We start from the raw sequence: 17,396 nt of genomic DNA on the forward strand, positions 1-17,396 counted from the left end.
CAGGTATGACACCTAAGTTTGATTGTGTTAAATCTTTTATGGATACCGATATTTTCCATAAGTTTAGCACTAAATATGGACTTGACTCTGAGATAGTAGCTTCTTTCTATGAATCTTTTGCTACTTATATTGATCTCCCTAAGGAGAAGTGGTTTAAATATCATCCTCCCATAGAAGTAAAAGTAGCTGCACCTATTAAAGTTGAAGAAAATACTGTCACTTATAATGATCCTATTGTTCCTACTTCTTATGTTGAGAAACCACCTTTCCCTGTTAGAATAAAGGATCATGCTAAAGCTTTAACTATTGTTCGTAAAAGCAATATTAGAACTTATACACCTCCTGAGCAAGTTAAAGTAGAACCTAATGTTACTATTGTTAAAGATCTCTTGTCTGATAATATTGATGGGCATGTTATTCAGTTCAAAGGTGAAACTACTAGAATTGCTAACCCTTGTGCTAAAGATAAACATAGACCTGTGGTAGGCGTGCCTGTTATTTCTGTTAAAATAGGAGATCATTGTTATCATGGCTTATGTGATATGGGTGCTAGTGCTAGTGTTATACCTATTGACTTATACAAAGAAATTAAGAATGAAATTGCACCTGCTGAGTTAGAAGGTATTGATGTCACAATTAAACTTGCCAATAGAGATACTATTTCACCAATTGGAATTGTTAGAGATGTTGAAGTCTTGTGTGGGAAAACTAAATATCCTGCTGATTTTCTTGTTCTTACTTCTCCGCAAGATAGCTTTTGTCCCATTATATTTGGTAGACCCTTCTTAAATACTGTCAATGCTACCATAGATTGCACAAAGAATGTTGTTACTGTTGGCTTGGATGATATGGTTCATGAGTTTAATTTCTCTAAATTTAGTAAACAACATCATGAGGAAGAATTACCTAGTAAGGATGAAATTATTGGTCTTGCTTCTATTGCCGTACCTCCTAGTGATCCTTCAGAACACTATTTGCTAGACCATGAAAATGATATGTTCATGAATGAAAGAAGGGAAATAGATGAAGTATTCTTTAAACAGGAACCTATTCTGCAACACAATTTGCCTGTTGAAATTTTAGGGGATCCTCCTCCACCCAAGGGCGATCCCGTGTTTGGGCTTAAACCTTTGCCTGATAATCTTAAATATGCTTATCTTGATGAAAAGAAGATATATCTTGTTATTATTAGTGCTAACCTTTCAGAGCATGAAGAAGAAAGATTATTGAAAACTCTAAAGAAGCATCATGCTGCTATTGGATATACTCTTGATGATCTTAAGGGCATTAGTCCCACTCTATGTTAACATAAAATAAATTTGGAGGCAGATGCCAAACCAGTTCGTGATCCTCAACGATGTATGAATCCTAAAATGAAAGAAGTGGTAAGAAAAGAAATACTAAAGCTTTTGGAGGCAGGTATAATCTATCCCGTTGCTGATAGTGAATGGGCAAGTCCTGTCCATTGTGTCCCTAAGAAGAGAGGTATTAGTGTTGTTCCTAATGATAAAGATGAATTGATTCCACAAAGAATTATCACAGGTTATAGGATGGTAATTGATTTCCGCAAATTAAATAAAGCTACTAAGAAAGATCATTACCGCTTACCTTTTATTGATCAAATGCTAGAAAGATTATGCAAACATACACACTATTGCTTTCTAGATGGTTATTCTAGTTTCTCTCAAATACTTGTGTCGGCTAGAGATCAATCAAAGACTACTTTTACATGCCCTTTTGGTACTTTTGCTTATAGACGTATGCCTTTTGGTTTATGTAATGCACCTGCTACCTTTCAAAGATGCATGATGGCCATATTCTCTGACTTTTGTGAAAAGATTTGTGAGGTTTTCATGGACGACTTTTCCGTCTATGGTTCCTCTTGTGATGATTGCTTGAGCAATCTTGATCGAGTTTTGCAGAGATGTGAAGAAACTAATCTTGTCTTGAATTGGGAAAAGTGCCACTTTATGGTTAATGAAGGTATTGTCTTGGGGCATAAAGTTTCTGAAAGAGGTATTGAAGTTGATAAAGCCAAGGTTGATGCTATTAAAAAGATGCCATGTCCCAAGGACATCAAAGGTATAAGAAGTTTCCTTGGTCACGCCAGATTCTATAGGAGGTTCATTAAGGACTTCTCAAAAATTTCTCGGCCCCTGACTAATTTATTGCAAAAAGATATACCATTTGTCTTTGATGATGATTGTGTAGAAGCATTTGAAATACTTAAGAAAGCATTAGTCTCTGCACCTGTTGTTCAGCCACCTGATTGGAATTTACCCTTTGAAATTATGTGTGATGCTAGTGATTATGCTGTAGGTGCTGTTCTAGGGCAAAGAGTTGATAAGAAATTAAATGTTATTCATTATGCTAGTAAGACTCTACACAATGCTCAAAGAAATTATGCTACTACTGAAAAAGAGCTTTTAGCAGTTGTATTTGCTTCTGATAAGTTCAGATCTTATATTGTTGATTCTAAAGTAACTATTCACACTCATCATGCTGCTATTAAATACCTTATGGAAAAGAAAGATGGTAAACCTAGACTTATTAGATGGGTTCTCTTGCTACAAGAATTTGATTTGCATATTGTTGATAGAAAGGGAGCTGAGAACCCCGTTGCAGACAACTTGTCTAGGTTAGAAAATATTCTTGATGACCCACTACCTATTAATGATAGCTTTCTTGATGAACAATTAAATGTTATAAGTACTTCTCGTAGTACTCCATGGTATGCTGATTATGCTAATTATATAGTTGCTAAATTTATACCACCTAGCTTCACATACCAGCAAAAGAAAATGTTTTTCTACGATTTAAGACATTACTTTTGGGACGACCCACATCTTTATAAAGAAGGAGTAGATGGTGTTATTAGACGTTGTGTACCTGAGCATGAACAGGAACAGATCCTACGCAAGTGTCATTCCGAGTCTTATGGAGGACACCACGCTGGAGATAGAACTGCACATAAGGTATTGCAATCTGGTTTTTATTGGCCTACTCTCTTCAAGGATGCCCGTAAGTTTGTCTTGTCTTGTGATGAATGTCAAAGAATTGGTAATATTAGTAGACGTCAAGAAATGCCTATGAATTATTCACTTGTTATTGAACCATTTGATGTTTGGGGCTTTGATTATATGGGACCTTTTCCTTCCTCTAATGGATACACACATATTTTAGTTGTTGTTGATTATGTTACTAAGTTGGTAGAAGCTATTCCAACTAGTAGTGCTGATCATAACACTTCTATTAAAATGCTTAAGGAAGTTATTTTCCCGAGGTTTGGAGTCCCTAGATATTTGATGTCTGATGGTGGTTCACACTTTATTCATGGTGCTTTTCGTAAAATGCTTGCTAAATATGATGTTAATCATAGAATTGCATCTCCTAATCACCCTCAGTCTAGTGGTCAAGTAGAGTTGAGCAATAGAGAGCTCAAATTAATTTTGCAAAAGATTGTTAATAGGTCTAGAAAGAACTGGTCCAAGAAACTTGATGATGCATTATGGGCTTATAGAACTGCATATAAAAATCCTATGGGTATGTCTCCGTATAAAATGGTTGATGGAAAAGCATGTCACTTACCTCTCTAACTAGAACATAAGGCATATTGGGCTATTAAAGAGCTTAACTATGATTTTAAACTTGCCGGTGAGAAGAGGTTATTTGATATTAGCTCACTTGATGAATGGAGAACCCAAGCTTATGAAAATGCCAAGTTGTTTAAAGAAAAAGTTAAAAGATGGCATGACAAAAGGATACAAAAGCGTGAGGTTAATGTAGGTAATTATGTATTGCTATACAACTCTCATTTAAGATTTTTTGCAGGAAAACTTCTCTCTAAATGGGAAGGCCCCTATGTTGTCGAAGAGGTCTATCGTTCTGGTGCCATAAAAATCAACAACTTCGGGGGCACAAATCCGAAGGTGGTAAATGGTCAAAGAATCAAACATTATATCTCAGGTAATCCCATGAATGTTGAAACCAATATTATTGAAACTGTAACCCCGGAGGAATACATAAGGGACACTTTCCGGAATGTTTCAGACTCCGAAAAGGAATAGGTATGTGGTACGGTAAGTAAACCGACTCCAAAACAATTTTTGAGGCAATATTTCTCTGTTTTGGAATATTTAGAAAAATAGAAAAATAAGTAGCAGTCCGGGAAGGACACGAAGGCCTCACGAGGGTGGTGGGCGCGCCCCTACCTCATGAACACCTCGTGTGCCTTCTGAACTCTGTTTTCTTGCACGATATGTATTTTGGTCGGTAAAAATTCATTATATAACCTCCCGAAGGTTTTGACTCCCGTATCACGCAAACCTCCTCTGTTCTTGTTTCGAGCTGTTTTCTGTCAGGGTTTTCCAAGCTAGGCATCACGTCGTCTCCCTCCTCCAACAATGGTGACAACGATGCTTGGCTAATGAAGATAGATCTGAAGAGGGAAGAACCCACGAGGGTCAACAAGGATGAAAGGATCAAGAAGGCCACGGAGGATCAAGCTCCAGCAGCAAAAGACACCCTTCAACTTGATCATAACCTTCTTACCCCAACTGAGATCGAAGCTTTCAAGATGATTGAGTTAGCTCGTATACAAAACAAGTATCTCACACAAGAAAAAGATTTGTTGAAGGAGCATACTTTTGCACTTAAGGGCATTATTCGCAAGCTGGAAGACCTCTTACGCTCGATGTGCGATTATCTGTCACCTCCACCTTCTTCACCGACAAAGGAGATATAATCACATGGGTATGGGCACTCCCCTTGGCAACTGCCAAGCTTGGGGGAGGTGCCCAGGTATCGTATCACAATCACAACTCCTATCTTTACCGTTTTTCTTAGTTCGATCCTATTAGCAGTATCTTGATTTAGTAGAATAAAGTTTATGGCATGATCTAGTTTTGAGTTTGCTTTATGATCTCTCTATGTAATCGAGTCCGTGAGCTATATATAATAAAGATTAGTGTTGAGTCAAGGGCTTGATTATTTTGCCATGATCTTGGGTGAATAAAAGAAAAGAGAAAAATAATAAAAAGAGACAAAAAAGTTCATATTGATCTTATTGAGAGTAATGACTTCACATAGAAAGAGTATGATGATTAAAAGTTGTTGGGAGTTGGCAAACATAGCTTTGGTCATTGTTGCAATTAATAGGAAGTAATAAGGAAAGAGAGGTTTTCACGTATAGATATATTATCATTGACATCTTTTATGATTGGGAGCACTCATTAAAATATGACATGCTAAAGAGTTGATGTTGGACAAGGAAGACAACGTAATGAGTTATGTCTTTCTTATATCTGAGATAAAGTATGTTGTCATGGATCCTCTAACTTGTTGAGCTTGCCTTTCCCCCTCATTCTAGACAAATTCTTAGCACCAAGTAGAAATACTACTTGTGCTTCTAAATACCCTTAAACCAATTTTGCCATGAGAGTCCACCATATCTACCTATGGATTGAGTAAGATCCTTCAAGTAAGTTGTCATCGGTGCAAAGCAATAAAAATTGCTCTAAATATGTATGATTGATTGGTGTGGGAGAAATTAGCTTTATAGGATCTTGTGATGTGGAAGTAATAAAAGCAATGGACTGCATAATAAAGGTTCATATCACAAGGGGCAATATAAAGTGACGTTCTTTCACATTGAGATTTTGTGCATCCAACCATAAAAGCGCACGGCAACCTCTGCTTCCCTCTGCGAAGGGCCTATCCTTTATTATTATCTTCTACCTTATGCCAGAGTCATGGTGATCTTCACCTTTTCTTTTTCATTCTATCCTTTGGCAAGCTCAGCATGTTGGAAAGAACATGATATATATATCTAATTGGATGTAGGGGAGCATGAACCATTATTGTTGACATTACCCTTGAGGTAAAAGGTTGTGGGGCAAAACTATAAGCCCCTATCTTTCTCTGTGTCTGATTAAAACTCCGTAACCACAAGTATTGCATGAGTGTTAGCAATTATGGAGGACTAAATGATAGTTGAGTATGTGGACTTGCTTTTTAGCTCTGACATAGACTCTTTCCGATGTTATGATAAATTGCAATTGCTTCAATGACTGAGATTATAGTTTGTCGGAGCCCAATAAGATTTATGATTTATACTTGTGCATTGTGAATAGATCATCACTTGAACATAAGTAATCATATGACAAAATCTATATATGTTGCTGTTATGAGAATAATCATGATGCCTTCATGTCCGTATTTTTATTTTTATCGACGCCTCTACCTCTAAACATGAGGACATATTTATTGTTATCGGCTTTTCGCTTGAGGACAAGCGTGGACTAAGCTTGGGGGAGTTGATACGTCCATTTTGCATCATGCTTTTATATCGATATTTATTGCATTATCGACTGTTATTTCACTTTATGTCACAATACTTATGGCTATTCTCTCTTATTTTAGAAGGTTTACATAAGGAGGGAGAATGCCGGTAGCTGGAATTCTGGGATGGAAAAGGAGAAAATATTAGAGATCTACTCCGCGCAACTCCAAAAGTCCTGAAACTCCACGGTACATCTTAAAATAAATAAAGAAAAATCCTCCCCAAAGATGAAGGCCAGGCGGCCCACACCCTACTCACGAGGGTGGGGGGCGCCCCCCCTAGGGCGCGCCCCCTACCCCATGGGCCCCCTGGTGGCTCTCCGACGTCCATCTTCTCCTATATAAGGTCTTTCAATGAGAAAAAAATAAGAAGGAACTTTTCGGGACGAGACTCCGCCTCCACGAGACGGAACCTTGGCGGATCCAATCTAGAGCTTCGGCAGAGCTGTTCTACCGGGGATACTTCCCTCCCGGAGGGGGAAATCATCACCATCATCATCACCAACGCCCCTCTCATCGGGAGAGGGCAATCTCCATCAACATCTTCACCAGCACCGTCTCATCTCCAAACCCTAGTTCATCTCTTGTATCCAATTCTTGTCTCAAATTCCGGGATTGGTGCTAGTAGGTTGCTAGTAGTGTTGATTACTCCATGTAGTTGATGCTAATTGGTTTATTTGGTGGAAGATCATATTTTCAGATCCTATATGCATATTATTACCCCTCTAATTATGAACATGAATATGCTTTGTGAGTAATTACGTTTGTTCATTAGTAGTCATGTGAATTTGGTATTCGTTTGATATTTTGATAAGATGTATGTTGTCTAGCCTCTAGTGGTGTTATGTGAACGTCGACTACATAACACTTCACCATTATTTGGGCCTAGAGGAAGGCATTGGGAAGTAATAAGTAGATGATGGGTTGCTAGAGTGACAGAAGCTTAAACCCTAGTTTATGCGTTGCTTCGTAAGGGGCTGATTTGGATCCACATGTCTCATGCTATGGTTAGGTTTACCTTAATACTTTTGTTGTAGTTGCGGATGCTTGCAATAGAGGTTAATCATAAGTGGGATGCTTGTTCAAGTAAGAATAGCACCCAAGCACCGGTCCACCCACATATCAAATTATCAAAGTATCGAACGCGAATCATATGAACGTGATGAAACTAGCTTGACGATATTCCCATGTGTCCTCGGGAGCGCTTTTCCTATTATAAGAGTTTGTTCCGGCTTGTCCTTTGCTACAAAAAGGATTGGGCCACCTTGCTGCACTTTATTTACTTTTTTTACTTGTTGCTCGTTACAATTTATCTTGTCACAAAACTATCTGTTACCACTTATTTCAGTACTTGCAGAGAATACCTTGCTGAAAACCGCTTATCATTTCCTTCTGCTCCTCGTTTGGTTCGACACTCTTACTTATCGAAAGGACTAGGATAGATCCCCTTTACTTGTGGGTCATCAGGCCATAGGGAAGAGGGGAGGCAGCCCACAAGGGGCAGCCGTGCCCCCTCCCTATAGGAGTACGAATTGGACAAGGGAGGGGGGCGCCCCCCTTTCCTTCTCCTCTTCCTCTCCCTTCCTTCCTTCCCCTTCCCCTCCTAGTTGGACTAGGAAAAGGGGAGTCCTAGTCCTACTAGGTGGAGGACTCCTCCCCTCCTTGGTGCGCCCTAGGGCCGGCCGGCGTTCCCCCTTGCTCCTTTATATACGAGGGCAGGGGCACTCTAGAACACACAAGTTGATTGTTTCCAGCCGTGTGCGGTGCCCCCTCCACCATAATCCACCTCGGTCATATCGTCGTAGTGCTTAGGCGAATCTCTGCACTGGTAGCTTCATCATCACTGTCATCACACCATCATGCTGACGATACTCTCCCTCGACACTTAGCTGGATTGAGAGTTCGTGGGACGTCACTGAGCCGAATGTGTGCAGATCGCGGAGGTGCCGTACTTTCGCTACTAGGATCGGTCAGATCATGACACTACAAAAAAAGACACATCCGTGACATTTTGGGCCGAATGAATTTTTTTTCTGTCATACTTATGACACTTCTATGACGATAATTGTGACAAAACCTGGTATCATCATAGATTTGGTGGGCTCCTACTTCTATGACAAAAAATCATGACAGAAAATGGGCTTTTCGTCCTGGGCGTGCCGGAGACGCAGCTGCATGACATTCTATGGGTCGTCCATGACGGAAAAAACCATGGTAGAAGCGAGGGCTAGGAAAATATCGGGGTGTTCCTGGTTACGGTGGGTGGTCGGGGCTGAGCGATGCGCATTTCTCTCATACACGCACGCGCGTGTGTGCGAAGCATTAGGATCTAACTGAACCCGAGCGATTGCACTGCAGGCTACGCGTTACTGAACCCGAGCAAACGATCGATGGTTGTTAACTGAACCCGATCGAGCGATTCCTTCGCTACTGATACGTCCATTTTGCATCATGCTTTTATATCGATATTTACTACATTATGGGCTTTCATTACACGTTATGTCACAATACTTATGCCTACTCTCTCTTATTTTACAAGGTTTACATGAAGAGGGAGAATGCCGGCAGCTGGAATTCTGGGCTGGAAAAGGAGCAGATATTAGAGACCTATTCTGCACAGCTCCAAAAGTCCCGAAACTTCACAGAAGTTATTTTTGGAATTAATAAAAAATACTGGTGAAAGAATCCACCAGAGGGGGCCCACAGCCTAGCCACGAGGGTGGGGGGCGCGCCCCTGCCTCGTGGGCCCCCTGGCAGGCCTCCGGTGCCCATCTTCTGCTATATGAAGTATTTCGTCCGAGGAAAAGCCAGAAGCAAGATTTCGGGAAGGAACTCCGCCTCCATGAGGCGGAATGATGACCCACAAGTATAGGGGATCTATCATAGTCCTTTCGATAAGTAAGAGTGTCGAACCCAACGAGGAGCAGAAGGAAATGATAAGCGGTTTCCAGCAAGGTATTCTCTGCAAGTACTGAAATAAGTGGTAACAGATAGTTTTGTGATAAGATAATTTGTAACGAGCAACAAGTAACAAAAGTAAATAAGGTGCAGCAAGGTGGCCCAATCCTTTTTGTAGCAAAGGACAAGCCTGGAAAAACTCTTATATGATGTAAAGCGCTCCCGAGGACACATGGGAATATCGTCAAGCTAGTTTTCATCATGTTCATATGATTCACGTTCGGTACTTTGATAATTTGGTATGTGGGTGGACCGGTGCTTGGGTGCTGCCCTTACTTGGACAAGCATCCCACTTATGATTAACCTCTATTGCAAGCATCCGCAAATACAACAAAAATATTAAGGTAAACCTAACCATAGCATGAAACATATGGATCCAAATCAGCACCTTACGAAGCAACGCATAAACTAGGATTTAAGCTTCTGTCACTCTAGCAACCCATCATCTACTTATTACTTCCCAATGCCTTCCTCTAGGCCCAAATAATGGTGAAGTGTCATGTAGTCGACGTTCACATAACACCACTAGAGGAGAGACACCATACATCTCATCAAAATATCGAACAGATACCAAATTCACATGACTACTAATAGCAAGACTTCTCCCATGTCCTCAGGAACAAAAGTAACTACTCACAAAGCATAAACATGTTCATAATCAGAGGGGTATTAATGTGCATATAGGATCTGAACATATGATCTTCCACCAAATAAACCAATTAGCATCAACTACAAGGAGTAATTAACACTACTAGCAACCTACTAGCACCAATCCCGGACTTGGAGACAAGAATTGGATACAAGAGATAAACTAGGGTTTTGAGATGAGATGGTGCTGATGAAGATGTTGATGGAGATTGCCTTCTCCCGATGAGAGGAGCGTTGGTGATGACGATGGCGATGATTTCCCCCTCCCGGAGGGAAGTTTCTCGGTAGAACAGCCCCGCCAGAACCCTAGATTGGTTCCGCCAAGGTTCCGCCTCGTGGCGGCGGAGTTTTGTCCGAGAAGATGGCTTATGATTTTTTTCCCATCGAAAGAGTCCATATAGCAGAAGATGGACGTCAGAGAGCCACCAGGGGGCCCACGAGGTAGGGGGCGCGCCCAGGGGGGTAGGGCGCACCCCCACCCTCGTGGGCAGGGTGTGGCCCCCTTGGTGAAGTTCTTGTGCTCAATGTTTTTTATATATTTGGAAAACATCATTCGTGACATTTCAAGACTTTTGGAGCTGTGCAGAATAGGTCTCTAATATTTGCTCCTTTTCCAGCCAGAATCCCAGCTGTTGGCATTCTCCCTCTTTATGTAAACCTTGTAAAATAAGATAGAATAGGCATAAGTATTGTGACATAGTGTGTAATAACAACCCATAATGCAATAAATATTGATATAAAAGCATGATGCAAAATGGACGTATCAACTCCCCAAGCTTAGACCTCGCTTGTCCTCAAGCGAAAAGCCGAAATCGAAAAATATGTCCACATGTTTAGAGATGAAGGCGTCGATAAAAATAAAATACGGACATGAGGGCATCATGATAATTCTTAGAGCAGCAACTTATATAATTCTTGTCATATGCTATCTTATGCTAGAGTAATAATTCAATCACAATATCAAGTATGAATTATAAACTTCATTGAAAACTAACAAACTATAATCTCAGTCATTGAAGCAATTGGAATTTATCATAACATAGGAAAGAGTCAATGTATAAGAGCCTTTCAGCAATTCCACATACTCAACTATCATATAATCTTTCACAATTGCTGACACTCACACAATACTTATGGGTATGGAGTTTTAATCGGACACAGAGAAAGATAGGGGCTTATAGTTTTGCCTCCCAACGTTTTACCTCAAGGGTAATGTCAACAGTAATAGTTCATGAAAACTCACATCCAATTAGCCATATATACCAAGATATTTCCATCATATTGTGCTTGCCAAAGGATAAAATGTAAAAAGGAAGGGTGAAGATCACCATGACTCTTATGCAATGTAGGAGATAAAAGTAAAAGACAGGCCCTTCATAGAGGGAAGCAGAGGTTGTCATGCGCTTTTATGGTTGGATGCACAAAATCCTAATGCGAAAGAACATCACTTTATATTTCCACTTGTGACATGGACCTTTATTATGCAGTCTGTCGCTTTTATTACTTCCATATCACATGATTGTATAAAGCTTATTTCTTCCACACCAATCAATCATACATATTTAGAGAGCAATTTTTATTGCTTGCACCGATGACAACTTACTTGATGGATCTTACTCAATCCATAGGTAGATATGGTGGACTCTCATGGCAAAACTGGTTTAAGGGTGTTTGGAAGCACAAGTAGTATCTCTACTTGGTGCAATGAATTTGGCTAGCATGAGGGGGAAAGGCAAGCTCAACACGTTGGAGGATCCAAGACAATATAATTTATCTCAGATGTAAGAAAACATAACCCATTACATTGTCTTCCTTGTCCAATGTCAACTCTTTAGCATGTCATATTTTAATGAGTGCTCACAATCATAAAAGATGTCCAAGATAGTATATTGATATGTGAAGACCTCTCTTTCTTTATTACTTCCTATTAATTGCAATGATGACCAAAACTATGTTTGTCAACCCTCAATAATTTTTATTCATCATACTCTTTCTATGTGAGCTTATTACTCTCCATAAAAGTCACATGATCTCTTTGTTTCTTTTTATTTCTTTCTCTTTCCTTTTATTCACTTAGGACCATGGCAAAATAATCAAGCCCTTGACTCAACACTAATATTTATTATATAGCTCACGGACTCGATTACATAGAAGGATAATAAAGCAAAACTCACAACTAGATGATACTAAGAACTTTTATTCTACTAGATAAAGATATTACCAAAAGGATCGAACTAAGAAAAACGGTAAAGATAAAAGTGATGGTGATATGATACCGGGGCACTCCCCCAAGCTTGGCAGTTGCCAAGTGGAGTGCCCATACCAGATACTCAATTCTTGTTTGTTGGAGGAGACGGTGGTGATTTTGTTGATGGCGTAGGCTTCTTCCTTAATTTGCTCTTGAGGACAGAATTTTGGTCCCTTAGGTCCTCGATCTCCTGCTCCAAGCTTAGTATCTTTTTGCATAGTTCCTGTTTGTTCTCTTACAAGAGGCAAAAAGGGATAAACTCGATCTTAGGTTTCTTTACCTTATCCGGGAGGCTTGACTTTTTGAACTCCACATGCATGTCCCCAGGTTGAGGTAGTGGGACTTCATTTTCATCTGAGCTCGTCTCCTCCTTTCCCTTGGGTTCATAGTCCTCTTCTTCTTCCGTAGTCCAACCGCAATGCTCCACATCCCCATAAACCTTAGGATCTGCAAGGTAATCAGCCACATAACTTTGTCCTTCCGAATCCTGGGACAACATGTTGCTCTGTCTGCAGCAGGACAGCTCAAAACAAATACAAGAGATATTTGCGTGATACGGGAGTCAAAACCCCCGGGAGGTTATATAATGAATTTTTACCGACCAAAATACGTGTCCTGTAAGAAGACGGAGTCCGGAGAGCACACGAGGTGCCCACGAGGTAGGGGGTGCGCCCTCCACCCTCGTGGAGCCCTCGTGTCCTTTCCGTATTGCTGCTTATTTTTCTATTTTTCTAAATATTCCAAAACGGAGAAATATTGCCTTAAAAACTGTGTTGGAGTCGGTTACTTACCGTACCACATACCTATTCCCTTTTGGAGTCTAAAACGTTCCGGAAAGTGTCCTTTATGTATTCCTCCGGGGTTACGGTTTCAATAACATTGGTTTCAACATTTATGGGATTACTTGAGATATAGTGTTTGATTCTTTGACCGTTCACCACCTTCGGATTTGTGCCTTCGAAGTTGTTGATTTTTATGGCACCGGAACGGTAGACTTCCTCGATAACGTAAGGACCCTCCCATTTAGAGAGAAGTTTTCCTGCAAAAAATCTTAAATGAGAGTTGTATAGCAATACATAATCACCTACGTTAAACTCACGCTTTTGTATCCTTTTATCATGCCACCTTTTAACTTTTTCTTTAAACAACTTGTCATTTTTGTAGGCCCTGTTCTCCATTCATCAAGTGAGCTAATATCAAATAACCTCTTCTCACTGGCAAGTTTAAAATCATAATTAAGTTATTTAATAGCCCAATAAGCCTTGTGTTCTAGTTCGAGAGGTAAGTGACATGCTTTTCCATAGACCATTTTGTACGGAGACATACCCATAGGATTTTTATATGCAGTTCTATAGGCCCATAATGCATCATCTAGTTTCTTGGACCAATTCTTTCTGGACCTATTAACAATCTTTTGCAAAATTAATTTGAGTTCTCTATTACTCAATTCTACTTGACCACTAGATTGAGGATGATAAGGAGATGCAATTCTATGATTGACATCATATTTAGCAAGCATTTTACGGAAAGCACCATGAATAAAATGTGAGCCACCATCAGTCATTAAATATCTAGGGACTCCAAACCTTGGAAAAATAACTTCTTTAAGCATTTTAATAGAAGTGTTATGATCAGCACTACTAGTTGGAATAGCTTCTACCCACGTAGTAACTAAACAACAGCAACTAAAATATGTGTATAACCATTAGAGGAAGGAAAAGGTCCCATATAGTCAAAGCCCCAAACATCAAATGGTTCAATAACAAGTGAATAATTCATAGGAATTTCTTGACGTCTACCAATATTACCAATTCTTTGACATTCATCGCAAGATAATACAAACTTACGGGCATCCTTGAAGAGAGTAGGCCAATAAAAACCAGATTGTAGTACCTTATGTGCAGTTCTATCTCCAGCATGGTGTCCTCCATAAGCTTCGGAGTGACACTTGCGTAGGATCTGTTCTTGTTCATTCTTAGGTACACAACGTCTAATAACACCATCTACTCCTTCTTTATAAATATGTGGGTCATCCCAAAAGTAATGCCCCAAATCATAGAATAACTTTTTCTTTTGCTGGTATGTGAAACTAGGTGGTATAAACTTAGCAACAATGTAATTAGCATAGTCAGCATACCATGGAGCAGTATGAGAAGTGTTTATGACATTTAATTTCTCATCAGGGAAGCTATCATCAATAGGTAGTGGGTCATCAAGCACATTTTCTAGCCTAGACAAGTTGTCTGCAACGGGGTTCTCAGCTCCTTTTCTATCAACAATATGTAAATCAAATTCTTGAAGCAAGAGAACCCATCTAATCAGTCTAGGTTTAGCATCTCTCTTTTCCATAAGATATTTAATAGCAGCATGATCAGTGTGAATGGTTACTTAGAATCAACAATATAATGTCTAAACTTATCACATGCAAATACAACTGCTAAGAATTCTTTTTCAGTAGTAGCATAATTTCTTTGAGCATTGTCTAGAGTTTTACTAGCATATTGAATAACATTTAGTTTCTTATCAACTCTTTGTCCTACTACAACACCTATAGCATAATCACTAGCATCACACATAATTTCAAAGGGTAAATTCCAATCAGGTGGCTGAACAATAGGTGCAGAGATCAATGCTTTCTTAAGATTTCAAATGCTTCTACACAATCATCATCAAAGACAAATGGTATATCTTTTTGTAATAAATTAGTCAGAGGCCGAGAGATTTTTGAGAAGTCCTTAATGAACCTCCTATAAAAACCGACATGACCAAGGAAATTTCTTATACCTTTGATGTCCTTGGGACATGGCATCTTTTCAATAGCATCAACCTTGGCTTTATCAACTTCGATACCTCTTTCAGAAACTTTATGCCCCAATACTATACCTTCATTAACCATAAAGTGGCACTTTTCCCAATTCAAGACAAGATTAGTTTCTTCACATCTCTGCAAAAATCGATCAAGGTTGCTCAAGCAATCATCAAAAGAAGATCCATAGACACAAAAGTCGTCCATGAAAACCTCAAAAATCTTTTCACAAAAGTCAAAGAATATAGCCATCATGCATCTTTGAAAGGTAGCAGGTGCAATACATAAACCAAAAGGCATACATCTATAAGCAAAAGTACCAAAAGGGCATGTAAAAGTAGTCTTTTATTGATCTTTGGCTGACACAGGTATTTGAGAGAAACTAGAATAACCATCTAGAAAGCAAAAATGTGTATGTTTGGATAATCTTTCTAGCATTTGATCGATAAAAGGTAAGGGGTAATGATCTTTTTTAGTAGCCTTATTTAATTAGCGGAAATCAATTACCATCCTATAACCAGTAATAATTCTTTGAGGAATCAATTCATCTTTATCATTAGGAACAACAGTGATACCTCCCTTCTTACGGACACAATGGACAGGACTTACCCACTTACTATCAGCAACGGGATAAATTATACCTGCCTCAAGGAGCTTTAGTATCTCCTTTCTTACCACTTCTTTCATTTTAGGATTCAATCAGCGTTGATGATCGCGAACTAGTTTAGCATCTTCTTCCAAATTAATTTTATGTTGACATAGGGTGGGACTAATTCCCTTAAGATCATCAAGAGTATACCCAATAGCAACATGGTGCTTCTTCAGAGTTTTCAATAATCTCTCTTCCTCATGTTCTGAAAGGTTAGCACTAATAATAACAGGGTATATCTTTTTCTCATCAAGATAAGCATATTTAAGAGTATCAGGTAACGGTTTAAGCTCAAACACGGGATCACCCTTGGGTGGAGGAGGATCCCCTAGGATTTCAACAGGTAAATTGTTTTTCAGAATAGGTTCCTGTTTAAATAATACTTCATCTAATTCCCTTCTTTCATTCATAAACATATCATTTTCATGGTCTAGCAAATATTGTTCTAAAGGATCACTAGGAGGTACGGCAATAGAAGCAAGATCAATAATTTCATCCTTACTAGGTAATTCTTCTTCACGGTGTTGTCTACTAAATTTAGAAAAATTAAATTCATGAGTCATATCATCTAAACTGACAGTAACAACATCCCTTTTGCAATCTATGGTAGCATTAACAGTATTTAAGAAGGGTCTACCAAATATAATGGGACAAAAACTATCTTGTGGGGAACCAAGAACAAGAAAATCAGCAGGATATTTAGTTTTCCCACACAAGACTTCAACATCTCTAACAATTTCCATTGGTGAAATAGTATCTTTATTAGCAAGTTTAATTGTAACATCAATATCTTCCATCTCAGCAGGTGCAATATCATGCATAACTTCTTGGTATAAGTCAATAGGTATTGCATTAGCACTAGCACCCATATCACACAAGCCATGATAACAATGATCTCCTATTTTAACAGAAATAACAGGCATGACTATCACAGGTCTAGCAGTTTTATCTGTATCACGGGGTTCAGCAATTCTAGCAGTTTCATTACAGAAATAAATAACATGCCCATCTATATTATCAGACAAGATATCTTTAACAATAGCAATATTAGGTTCAACTTTAACTTGCTCAGGAGGTGTATATGTTTTAATATTGCTTTTACAAAACACAGTTGAAGCTTTAGCATGATCCTTTATCCTAACAGGGAAAGGTGGTTTCTCAACATAAGAGGTAGGAACAATAGGATCATTATAAGTAATAGTCTTTTCTTCAACTTTAATAGGTGCAGCTACTTTTACTTCTATGGGAGGATGATATTTAAACCACTTTTCCTTGGGGAGATCAACATAAGCAGCAAAAGATTCACAGAAAGAAGCTACTATCTCAGAGTCAAGTCCATATTTAGTGCTAAATTTACGAAAAATATCGGTATCCATAAAAGATTTAACACAATCAAAACTAGGTATCATACCTGACTCCTTACCATTGTCGAGATCCCAATCTTCGGAGTTGCGTTTAATTCTTTCCAATAAATCCCATTTGAATTCAATAGTCTTCATCATAAAAGAGCCAGCACAAGAAGTATCAAGCATGGTGTGATTGTTACCAAAAAGCCTAGCATAAATTTTTTGAATAATCATTTCTCTTGAGAGCTCATGACTGGGGCATGAATATAACATTGATTTAAGCCCCCCCAAGCTTGAGCGATGCTTTCTCCTTCGCGAGGCATAAAATTATATATATAATTGCGATCACGATGAACAAGATGCATAGGATAAAACTTTTGATGAAATTCCAATTTCATTCGT

The sequence above is a fragment of the Triticum aestivum genome, chromosome 4A (genome assembly GCF_018294505.1).
Source record: "Triticum aestivum cultivar Chinese Spring chromosome 4A, IWGSC CS RefSeq v2.1, whole genome shotgun sequence".
Classification (NCBI taxonomy): Eukaryota; Viridiplantae; Streptophyta; class Magnoliopsida; order Poales; family Poaceae; genus Triticum; species Triticum aestivum.